The sequence below is a fragment of the Grampus griseus genome (assembly GCF_964374135.1).
Source record: "Grampus griseus genome assembly, chromosome: X".
NCBI lineage: Eukaryota > Metazoa > Chordata > Mammalia > Artiodactyla > Delphinidae > Grampus > Grampus griseus.
Window position 1 is genome coordinate 80814789 of NC_138999.1, and position 12125 is coordinate 80826913.

At 34.9% G+C, this 12125-nt stretch overlaps 1 pseudogene across 1 annotated transcript; it reads right to left on the reverse strand.

Moving 5' to 3' along the window:
• Positions 1-9753: 9753 nt before the first annotated feature.
• LOC309839583 (tubulin alpha-1C chain-like) lies at positions 9754-10992 on the reverse strand (annotated as a pseudogene). Its single transcript has one exon. The product of its transcript is annotated as a tubulin alpha-1C chain-like (transcript).
• Between the last annotated feature and the right edge of the window lie 1133 nt (positions 10993-12125).

The window sequence follows — 12125 nt, forward strand, 5'->3', positions numbered from 1 at the left end:
ATTAACGTTCTTAAACTGCAAAGAAATGAAAATGAAAACAGTGAGCAATTTATATGGAGATCAGAAAGTGGATATTCAGTTTAACAATTATAGGTATTTCTTAACAACAAATCATAACAATTGACAATAAATATTCAAAGTTAAACTGAAGAGTTTTTTCCCTTAAGTTGAAAACAATCATGTATGTGCAGATTGACAGTCTCGATATTAAAAAAATGAGATCTACATCTAGACATACACTGGAAATGTTTTCAGATTATAAATACAATTTCAAGTTTTTAGAAAATATAACTGATGAAAAATATATAAGCTAAACACACGGAATAGTTGAGCTGGCTTCATACTTCTGTAGAGCATCAAAAAACATAAAACTAAAGAGAAACAGGCATATTTTTTTCTACCTTTTTATCATTTATGTGCCTAAGGCACTCCCATTACTAACATCATTGCTTACATCAAGGGCTGTATAGTTGAAGTCACTTTTTCTCACTTTTAGAGATGAGAATAACAAATATTGAAAGAGTGAAAACTAGAATGCAATTTTTTTTTTTTTTTTTTTTTTTTTTTTTTTTTTTTTTTTGCGGTACGTGGGCCTCTCACTGTTGTGGCCTCTCCCGTTGCGGAGCACAGGCTCCGGACGCGCAGGCTCAGCGGCCATGGCTCACGGGCCCAGCCACTCCGCGGCATGTGGGATCCTCCCGAACCCGGGCACGAACCCGCGTCCCCTGCATCGGCAGGCAGACTCTCAACCACTGCGCCACCAGGGAAGCCCAATGCAAATTTTAATTGTGTAATTTAATTGTGTAATTTTAATTGTGTAATATCAGGTTGGTTTTGGACATGTCAGTATAAACTTTTACTGAGGGTACTTAGAATCAATGACTCCCCAGTAGGAATGAACAAAACCAACAATCAGATTTTCACTTACGTATACCATTCTCCACTAAAAGACTCCAGAAATCGTTGGAAGAATGGGCAATTCCAAGTCTGGATCAGGAAGAATACAAGATGATCATGGAATAGCTTTTTGTGCCGGAAAGATAGGAAATACTCAAACAGATGATGAGGACATGTCTAAGGGACACAAGAGGTAGTTTTAATGAATTCCCACTGGCCAAAATTGAGGCAACTTAAGATCAAATTAAATTATTATAATAATGGATAATAATCATTTGAATATTATAGAATCCATGAGTTTATACTGATATAAATGAATAAATAGTTAAATAACTATATGGGGAGGACAGAAAGCGCTTCTTTACATTTGAATGCTAACTAATAAATGTAGAAGGAATGACGGAGTTAGAAAATTATAAAAGAATGTTAAAAATAGGGGGTGGAAACATTCATGTGGAAAAGATATTTACATAGTCTCTAAGTATCCCCCAAATATTACTTATTACTTACAAAGAGAAACATAGTATCTTTACAGTGGAGAAATCTGACAGGACCACTTAGCTAGGTGATCAAAGTTAACATCACCAGCATCCATAATACATGCATCTTGATAAAATGCACTAAAGAGAACACATCATTTCTGGGCCATTCTTGCCCTAAAATGAATAATCTGAATCCTACAATGAAAAAACATCAGACAACACCAAATTGAGGAATATTCTACAAAATGACTACCCTGTGTATTTAATTTTGAGGTCAAGAAACACTAAAAAAGGCTAAATAACTATTCCAGATTGTAGAGTACAAAGCGGACATCACAATTAAACATGAGGTACGATTTTAGATTGGATCTCAGAATGAAAGAAAAACAGATGTAAAGGACATTATTGCAAAAATTGATGACATTTGAATATGGGATGTGAATAGATAATATTATTAAATAAAAATTAAATTCCTTGATATTTATAATTTTACTGTGACTATATCTTTTCGCTTAAGATACTTATGATTTACTTAAAGCTAAAGAAGCATGGTGATTACAACTTACTCTCAAATGATTCTAAAAGAGAGAGAGAAGGAGGAGAGGGGAATAATAATGATAAAGAAAATGGGACAAAATATTTTAAAAGATCATGAATGGGCTTCCCTGGTGGCGCAGTGGTTGGGAGTCCGCCTGCCGATGCAGGGGACACAGGTTCGTGCCCTGGTCCGGGAGGATACCGCGGAGCGGCTGGGCCCGTCGTGAGCCATGGCCGCTGAGCCTGCACGTCAGGAGCCTGTGCTCCACAACGGGAGAGGCAGCAACAGTGAGAGGTCCGTGTACCGCAAAAAAAAAAAAAAAGATCATGAACCTGGATAAAGTGCTCATGACAGTTTTTTGTATTATTGCAACTTTTCTGGAAATTATACCAATTTTTTTGAAAATAGGAAAATATGAACATGTGGATGATAATTGGAGCAGACTATCATTGTCAAATCTAAAAATAAATATAAAAAGGAAAAGACACAGTGCAACAGTAGCTCTAGAAATAAGGAACATTGACCAATGTTATGATAATAATTGAAATAATTTATTGTCTACCAAAGTTTAAGAAAGTCTAGAGACTAGAATCATAGAGTGGAATTAGTGATAGGATCACATGGGGGAAAAATAGTGCATGCCCATAAACACATTCCAACTGCATAACTATCTCAGAGATAGAGACATTTTCTTGGTAGTAGGAGGGAAGACACTCTCCCATTACAAGATCCAAATTTATAAGGTGTCCCAGGCTATCATCATTCACCTTTAGTTTAGTTATCATTCATCTTTAGTTATCACCTTTCACTTTAGTTTACCTAGGGAAAGAGGAAAAGTAGGTTACACTTTATCCCTGGAGATGTGATTTTGACAGTAGTCAATAACTTAATCTTTAACAATTATAGTAAAGATGCACTCCGACTGTTTTATCTGTTCATTTATGTCTTTTGATAGGATAAGAACTACAAAAGCCTTGATATTGTTTCTGAACAATTCTATTATTCATAATTACTTGAGTAGGAGAAAAGACTGTGAGACTTTTTCTCACTAGAGCCCATTTATGCTAAATAAAAGAGTGAAAACAATGCAATATTTCATTTAAATATACTCTATGCCTCCAACTTAAGATTTGAAAAGTGAATTTTGCTCACTCAAGATAAATTAAACAGAAAATAATCTATATAAGGCATGTACATAAATCGAGGAGCAAAATTTTAAAACAGGAGACTATAGCATATTAGAGAGGGAGAGCATACTATTGAAACATTTTGATATAAATATAATTCATGACATATTTTCTGAGAGTTATAAAACATTTAGTTTGCATTCATTATGAATTTCAAGAAAGTATAGGAATATACACTGTAGGATATAATGGTAAAATAAAAGATAAAGCAATAGATTTTGATAAATAGTGAGCTAGCCAAGTAATAAGTGAGAGAATGATGGTAATGACATGAAGAAAGATGATCAGGAAAATAAAATTACAAAGCAAAAATAAAAGCAACATTAGAAGAAGAAAAGAGCAGAAATAAACTGTCAAGAAAGGAAATATTAATGTAGAGAATAAACATGAACATTCTCTAAATTCGATTGAACATGAAAGCACAAATATCCAAAGAGAAGAAGATAGATATTCTGGAAGAATGTAAATCCAACATATGCAGAATTGGGAAGAATGGATCAGAAATAATATTGAAGTTATAATAAAAGAAAATTTGTATGAGCTAAAAAAATGTCCTAGACTGTAGATTATCACAAGTTATCATATTATGGGTCTAAATAATAAAGAGATCCGTCATTAGGCATATCCTGTAAGAATATTAGAATTTAAATGAGAAAAAATTCTACTGCTGGAAAAGAGCAACTAAATAGGTCACATCAAAGATATCAAGTAATTAATATTGTAGGTAAAATGAATTTAGATAGATTGATTCAGATATATAAATTAATACCTCCCTTGTTATATATATATATATATATAATATATCATATCTCTTGTTAAATTAAATGGGGAGAACAAAAAATAAATTAGTGAATGAACAAATTAGTTAAAACTACTTTTCAGCAATAACAAATTGCACATTTTAATTATAAGTGATGCAATTCATAATAATACAATGTGAATTTTTTCATGAATATTTTAAGAAAGAATGTACATATCTTGTGCATAATAACAGCAATATATTTTTACTGAGGAACGTCAAAAAAGAGTTTAATAATTGGAGAGGTATACCACATTTATAGTTGCAAAGACCTGATATTGCGAAGATGACAAATTCTCTGAAAATAAATCTATAAATTTAGAATAAGTCCAATAAGAGCCTTGATAAGATTTTAGAACTCAAGAAAATGACTCTGAAGTCAATCTGTAAGAATCACTCAGGACCAAAAATAAAATCGGAAAAAGAGAAGACAGAAGATATATAAGAAGGGTATCCCTATCCAACATTAAAATATAATAACATGAAATGGATTGGAAAATACAGAAGCAGACCAACATATGTCTGCTAATTTAAATATATGAAACCTGGCACTCAAAACTAATGGAGAAAGAATGTTTTCAACACAAAGCGTTAGGTTAGCTGGCTTAACCATTAAGAAAAACATACAATTAATTTCCTATTTCACCCTATACACCTAGGATTTACATTCAGCTGAAACAGCAGTCAGGGGCAGTTCTGATTGATCAGTTCCTATGCATTATTGTTTAATTGTTTTAATGTTTAATTATGCTTGCATTCACCAAATTAATTTCTGGAATGTTTAGTGATGTGAATTTAAAAACTAAATTGAACTCATAAAACACCTAGATGAAGAATGAGGAACACAGGTCTATAATATTAGGGTAAAGGAAGAATATTTGGATCATTATACTATAGGCAAAACTATGATGGAAAAGGCAAACCATAGAGAAATTAAATGAAAAAAATAGCAAGGGGAAAATTAATAACATGTCAAAGAGATAATATTTATGATATATTTTAAAAATTAAACAGAAGTATGAATTCATCCCCAAATAAGTGGTTAAATTGTATTACTAGAAAATTAGTAAAAGAAAAAATTCAAATGACCCACAAATGTGCCTGTATCATTCTGAAAATACACATTGAAAAGTGTAACTCAAAAACATGAAAATCACAGAAAATATAATATTTTTACTCTTCAAGTTGTGAAAAGTGTTTAGCATTTTTCTGTTGCAAATTATATTACAGTTGTTGAGGATATAAGAAGGGTATTTCCAATAATTGCTGCAAGACTGTTAATTGGAGCAGCCATTTAAAAAAAATACCTTCTTTTACCTGGAATATGGATCTGGTACACTTTTGATATGGAGAAATATGTGTGTATTTCTTTTCCAATTCTGGTGTGTGTGTGTGTGTGTGTGTGAGTGTGTGTGTTAAAACATACATAACATAAAATTTACCATTTTAATCATCTTATATGTTCGGGGCAGTGGCATTAATATATTCGCATTTTTGTGCAAAAATTACCACCATCCAACTCCAGAACATTTTCATCTTCCCAAATTGAAACTCTGTACCTTTCGGAAAATAACTCTCAATTCTCCTCTCTCCAGACATTGACAACCACCACTCTAGTCTCTGTCTCTATGATTTGACTATTCTAGGTACCTCATATAAATGGAATCATAAAATATTGTTTTGTGTCTGTCTTATTTCACTTAGCATAGTGCCTTCAAGTTTCATCCATGTTGCAGCATATGTCAAAATTTATTTCTATTTTAAAGCTGAATAATATTCCATTGTATGTATGTATCACATTTTATTTATCTATTCATCCATCAATGGACATTTGGGTGGTTTCAAGTTTTGTGCTATTGCAAATAATGCTGCTATGAATATGCATGTACACCTATCTCTTCAAGTCCCTGCTTTCAATTTTTGGGTGTGTATAACCAGAAGTGAAAGGATTGGATCATGTGGTAATTCTATGCTTAATTATTTGAGGAACTGCCATTAATATTTTCCACAGCAACTGTGCCATTTTATATTACAACTAACAATGCTCAAAGATTCTAATTTCTCCACATTCTCACCAATGCCTGTGATGTTCTGGGTTTTTTGTTTGTTTTTTCATATAATAGCCATTCTAACTGGAATAAACTGGTACCTCGCTGACTTTTTGATTTCTATTTCCCTGATTTCTTCTGATGATTAGTGATGTTGGGAATCTTTTCATGAGCTTATTATTTGTATATCTTCTTTGGAATGTCTATTCAAATTCTTTGTTCACTTTTTAATAAGGTTGTTTGATTTTTGTTGTTGAGGTTTTTTTTTTTTGTTTTGGTCTTTTTTTAAACATCTTTATTGGAGTATAATTGCTTTACAATGGTGTGTTAGTTTCTGCTTTATAACAAAGTGAATCAGTTATACATATACATATGTCCCCATATCTCTTCCCTCTTGAGTCTCCCTCCCTCCCACCCTCCCTATCCCACTCCTCTAGGTGGTCACAAAGCACTGAGCTGAGTTGAGTTTTAAAAGTTATTTTCTATATTCTGGTTATTAATCCTTTAGCAGATATATGATTTGCAAATATTTTTCTCATTCCATGGGCTGCCCTTTTATTCTGTTATTAGTGTTTCCTAAAGCACAAAAGTTTTAAATTTTGATCTATTTTTCTTTGATGCCTGTACTTTTTGTGTCATATCCAATAAATCATTGCCAAATCAATGTCAAGAAGCTCTTCCCCAATGTTTTCTTCTGAGTGTTATAGTTTTGGTCATATGTTTATGTCTTTGATCCATTTGAGTCAATCTTGTTATATGGTGTAAGGTAAGGGTCTGACATCATTCTTTTGCTTGTGGATATCCATTTTTCCCAACACAATTTCTTAAAAACACGCCGTTTACCTGTTGAGTGTTCATGGCACCATTGTCAAAAATCATTTGACCCTGTATCTGTGTTTATTTCTGGGCTTTCTATTCTACTCCATTGGTTTATAAGTGTATATTTATGCAAGTAAAACACTATGTTGGTTACTGTGGCTTTGTAGTAAATTTTGATATCAGGAAGTGTGATATGTCCAACTTTATTCTTCATTTTCAAACTTGTTTAGGCAGTTCAGAGTCCCTTGAGGTTCCATATGAATTTTAGGTTGATTTTTTCTATTTGTGTAAAACATATCATTGGTGTTTTGATTGGAATTGAGTCTGTTGATTCCTATAGATTAATATCTGTAGGTATTAAAACTTCCATTCAGGAACATGGAATGTCTTTCTATTTGTGTCTTCTTTAATTTCTTTCAGCAATATTTTTTTTAGTTTTCATTGTACAAGTTTCACCTCTTTGGTTAAGTTTATTCCCAAATATATTATTATTTTTGATGATATTAAATGGAATTGTTTTCTTCATTTCATTTTGAATTGTTCATTTTTAGTATATAGAAATGCAACTGATCTTTTTGTGTTAAAGTTCTTGCAGTTTTACTTAGTTCCTCCATTATGTCTAACCATTTAATTTATGGAATCACTAGTGTTTTGTACATATAAATTCACGTCATCTCTGAATGGAAATACTTTTATTCCTTCCATTTCAATTTGGGGGAGTTTTATTTCTTTTTCTTGCCCAATTGTTCTTGTTACAAATTCTGTTATGTTGAATAGAAAAGGTAAAAACATCATCCTTGTCTTGTTTTTAGAGGGAAAGCTTTCAGTCTTTTGCCATTGAGTACGATGTTAGCTGTGGGTTTTTAATCTTATTTTTGCATAATTAATTAATTTTTGGCTCTGTTGAGTCTTTGTTACTGCGTTCGGGCTTTCTCTAGTTGCAGCAAGTGAGGGCTACTCTTCATTGCACTGCACAGGCTTCTCACTGTGGTAGCTTCTCTTGTTGCGGAGCACGGGCTCTAGGTGAGGAGGCTTCAGTAGTTGTGGCTTGCAGGCTCAACAGTTGGGGTGCACAGGCTTAGTTACTCTACGGCATGTGGGATCTTCCTGGGTCAGGGCTCGAACCCATGTTCCCTGCATTGGCAGGCAGATTCCCAACCACTGTACCACCAGGGAAGCCTGCTGTGGGTTTTTTACATATGACTTTTTATTATGTTGATATAGTTACTTTCTATTCTTAGTTTGTTGAGTGTTTTTATCATGAAAGAGTGTTGAATTTTGTAAAAATATTTCTTCTGCTTCAATTGAGATGATCATGTGGTTGTTTTCTTTCATTCTGTGAATGTGGTGTATTACTTTGATTTTCATACGTTGAAACATTCTTGCCTTCTGGAACTAAATCCCATTTGATTATGGTATATAATCTTTTTAACATGCTTTGGAATTTGGCTTGTATTTTGTTCAGGGTTTTTGCATGAATATTTATAAGGGATATTGATCTGTTATTTTCTTTTCTTTCATTTATTTGTCTGGATTTGGTATCAGGGTAATTCTGACTTAATAGAATGAGTTAGGAAGTGTTCTTTTTTCTCCTTTGATTTTTTGGATGACTATAAGAAATATGGTTGTTAATTCTTCTTTAAATGTTTAGTAGAATTCAATAGTGAAGCTTTCTGTTCCTGGATTTTTGTTGTTGTTGAGAAATTTTTGAATACTTATTCAGAAAAAAAGACTATCTCCTTGACCAAATTTTAGTCAGGTTCCTCTGAGACCTTTTCTTTACTAAGCCTAACACTTTGCCTATGAGTACTGCAAAACTCTTGGCAGAAACAGCTCCATCCAACCCTCATTCTACCCCTCACACACTGAAAGACTTGACCAAATTGTAAAATGGCTTATATCAGCCCAAGCTCATGTCCCTAGCTTGACTCTAGGTCCCTTAAAAAGTCTGCCTGAGAGAGCTCAATGCTGCAAAAATAATTTACTGTTTTTCCAACTGGAACATGACTATAGGCCCCTGACTTCCCGTTTATTAAAGCATTTACTTTAGAAAACTTGCAATTGTAAATTCTTTCTCTTTCCCTTTAAGATGTAAATCTACTATAATCCAGAAATGCTTTCTTCAAGGATATAGGAGCCATCCTTTTGAAATGGAATCATTAAGAAAAATAGGGTTCCTATCTCGCAGTCTCTGTACAGGGTAGGAGCCTCACTTCAATAAGTGCCAATTAGCAAACACAGAGGGCCTAATCATATTGACCAATATCCCCCTCTTCAACTCAAACCCCCTTCCATGTCCTTCAGTAGTTTTCCTTTGGTACATCTCAGCATTTAAAAAGCCTCAGTTTTTGTTTCAGTGGAGTTGAATTCAGTTAATACTAACATCTCTCTTCCATCCTACAGTAGCCTGAGTAAAATGTGTCTTGCCAACTTTAACACATGCCTATCTTTCTCTTTGACAATTCAGTCTTTTCACTAAGTATAAGTATATTCAGGATTTTTTTTATCTCTTTATGATTCAATCTTATGTTTTTCTAGGAAGTTGTCCATTCAAGTTATTTAATTTGTTGACTTAACAATTGTTCACAACTCTTATAATCCTATATATTTTTGCAAAATCAGTAGTCATATTTCCACTTTCATTTCTGATTTTTGGCTACTTGTGGCTTCTTTTTCTTAGTCAATTTAAGTAAAGATGTGTAAATTTTGTTGATCATTTTGAAGAACCAATCTCGGTTTCATTGATTTTCTCTCTTATTTTTCTACTTGCTACTTTATTTATATCCACTCCAACCTTTATTATTTTTTTCCTTCTTTAAGTCTTGGGTTTAGATTGTTCTTATTCCTTTTGTTAATGGAAACATCACTTTTGTTGACAAGTTAGGGCCACAATAGACAGCTTCACAGAGCAACATAAATAAGACAGTCTCAAGAAAATGTAGTGTAAATTTGCAACAGAAGGTTAATACTTTTCACCCTCATCCTATCCCTCAGCACTATCCACTCCAACCTTCTCATAATCTTTCTCAAGTGCAACCATGTCCTCCTAGGCCTCAGAAAACTCTCTTTCCTCCATACCCTCACCAATATACCAGTGAACAAAGATGCACTTGGCATACATCAGGTCAAACTTGTTGTCTAGGCAAATCCAGGCCTCAGTAATGGCTATTGTGTTGCTCACAGCTCGTGGTACTTTGGCCAGGTTTCCACTAGATACTGCAATGGGATGCTGGTAATTAGGGTCAACATTGAAGCCAGTGGGGCACTAATCCACAAATTGGATGGTGTACTTGGTCTTGATAGTGGCAATGGAAGCATTGACATCTTTGGAAACCACATCACCACAGTACAACAGGTAGTAAGCCATGTATATGCCATGGTGAAGGTTACATTTCACCATCTGGTTGGCTGGCTCAAGCCATGCATTGGTGGTCTCTGTTATAGTAAGATGTTTTTGGTAGGCTTTCTCAGCAGAGATGATGGGGGCAAATGTAGCTAGAGTTAAGTACATGTGGAGATAGGGAACCAGGATGGTCTGTAATTCTGTCAGATCAACATTCAGTGCTCCATCAAATCTAAGGGAACCAGTGATGGAGGACACAATCGGGCTAATAAGATTATGTATAGGATGGTTAAGGTTAGTTGAGTGCTAACTCAACTAGTTAGTTTAGTTGAGTGCTCAATATCAAGATTTCTACAACTGGTGTCATAGATGACCTCATTGTCTATCATCAAGGCACAATCACAGTGTTCCAGGGTGGTGAGAATGGAATTGTAGGGTTCAACTATAGCTGTGGAAATCTAGGTGGTGGATAAATGGAGAACTCCACCTTGGACATCATGCCATCATCAACAGAGAGACCATTCCATCAGGAGGAAGGTGAACCAAAAACCAGTTCTCCCACCAAAGTTGTGGAAAACCAAGAAGCCCTGAAGACTTATGTACTGTTCAGCCACTTTCAAATTTGGTCCAAGACAAGGTCAGTGATCTCTTTGTCAATGGTGTAGTACCCATGGGCATAGTTATTGTTAGAATCTTCTTTGCCCATGATGAGCCACTCAGGATGGAAGAGCTGGTGGTAGGTGCCAGTGTGAACTTCATGATGGCCATGAGTTCCAGCTCTAGAAACACTACCCTGATCCCATGTTTGCCAGCATCCATCTCAATGAAGAGAGTGTTAAAAGAGTCATCTCCTCCCCTAATGATCTTGTCATGTGACATCTGGTCACTGGGCTGGACACTATTTTTCAGGAGGTAGAGATCTCAGCAGTCATTACCAAACTGGACTCCAGTCCAGCCAAATTAGATGGAGATGGATTCACACATGACTGGGATTTGTAGGGCTCTGCAGGGCTGGATGATGCAAGGGGACAGCAACAAGTATCACCCACTGACAAACTACCAAGCAATCTGGGGGAGAAGTAGTGAGAGGCTGTTTGGCTCCAAAGGAACCAATATACCCCTTTCTGGGACACGTGTCTGGAGGGTGGGCATCAGGTCCACCCTGCGCCTCTTTTTGTTGTTGCTTTGCCTTTTCTAGAAAAAAGTTCCAGTTTGTTATTACTTTAAAAAAACAAATTTCATTTACATAATTGTTCAAGTAGGCCTATATAGAGGTATTTTATTTTAAAATATATATGTATGCAATTTTTCTCCTACAGTAATTCATTTCAAGAGAAATTTCACTATATCTTTTACAGAGCCCTAAAATGAGAGAGTTAACCATATTCAAATAAACTCCAAGGTATGGGACTGCTTCAGGCCCGTTCCTCATTACAATCCTAAGCATGGGGGCTCCAGAGACCAAGGCAGAAGGTCTTCAAATAGAGCTGAATTGTTCAGTTAAGTGAATTATGGAAAGAAGACGCAGTTTGCTGGCTCTGCCAGGCTCACCTCTAGAGTAGAACAAAAAGAACAGACGGGGGAGTTCTGAGAGTCACTGGAGCTATCTAAATGCAGAGAGATAGAACTGAGTGAGCTGCAGGGATAATACAATTTCAGTTACCTGCAAGGTGGTGAAATAAAGTAGTAACTTCATCTGCCTGACATGGAGGAAGTTTAGAGGTGTCCTTGGTATACTCATAGTGAAATATGTCACCCTTCCACTGTGTTGGCTGTTGGCAACTGGACCATACTTCCTAGTGACAGCCAGTTCAAGTCCTGTTAGTCAGTGCCAGTGCACTATAGGTAATGAAGCATTTCCTGCAAGCCTGTCTCCCACGGCTGTCTGAATCCTTTAAAAGATGGTCTCCTTTGTCCGAGTTCTTAAGATGTAAAGTTAGGGTGTTGATTTGATATCTTCCTTATTTTTAATAGTTGAAATTTATAGCTATAAAATTTCCTCTTTCCTTTTT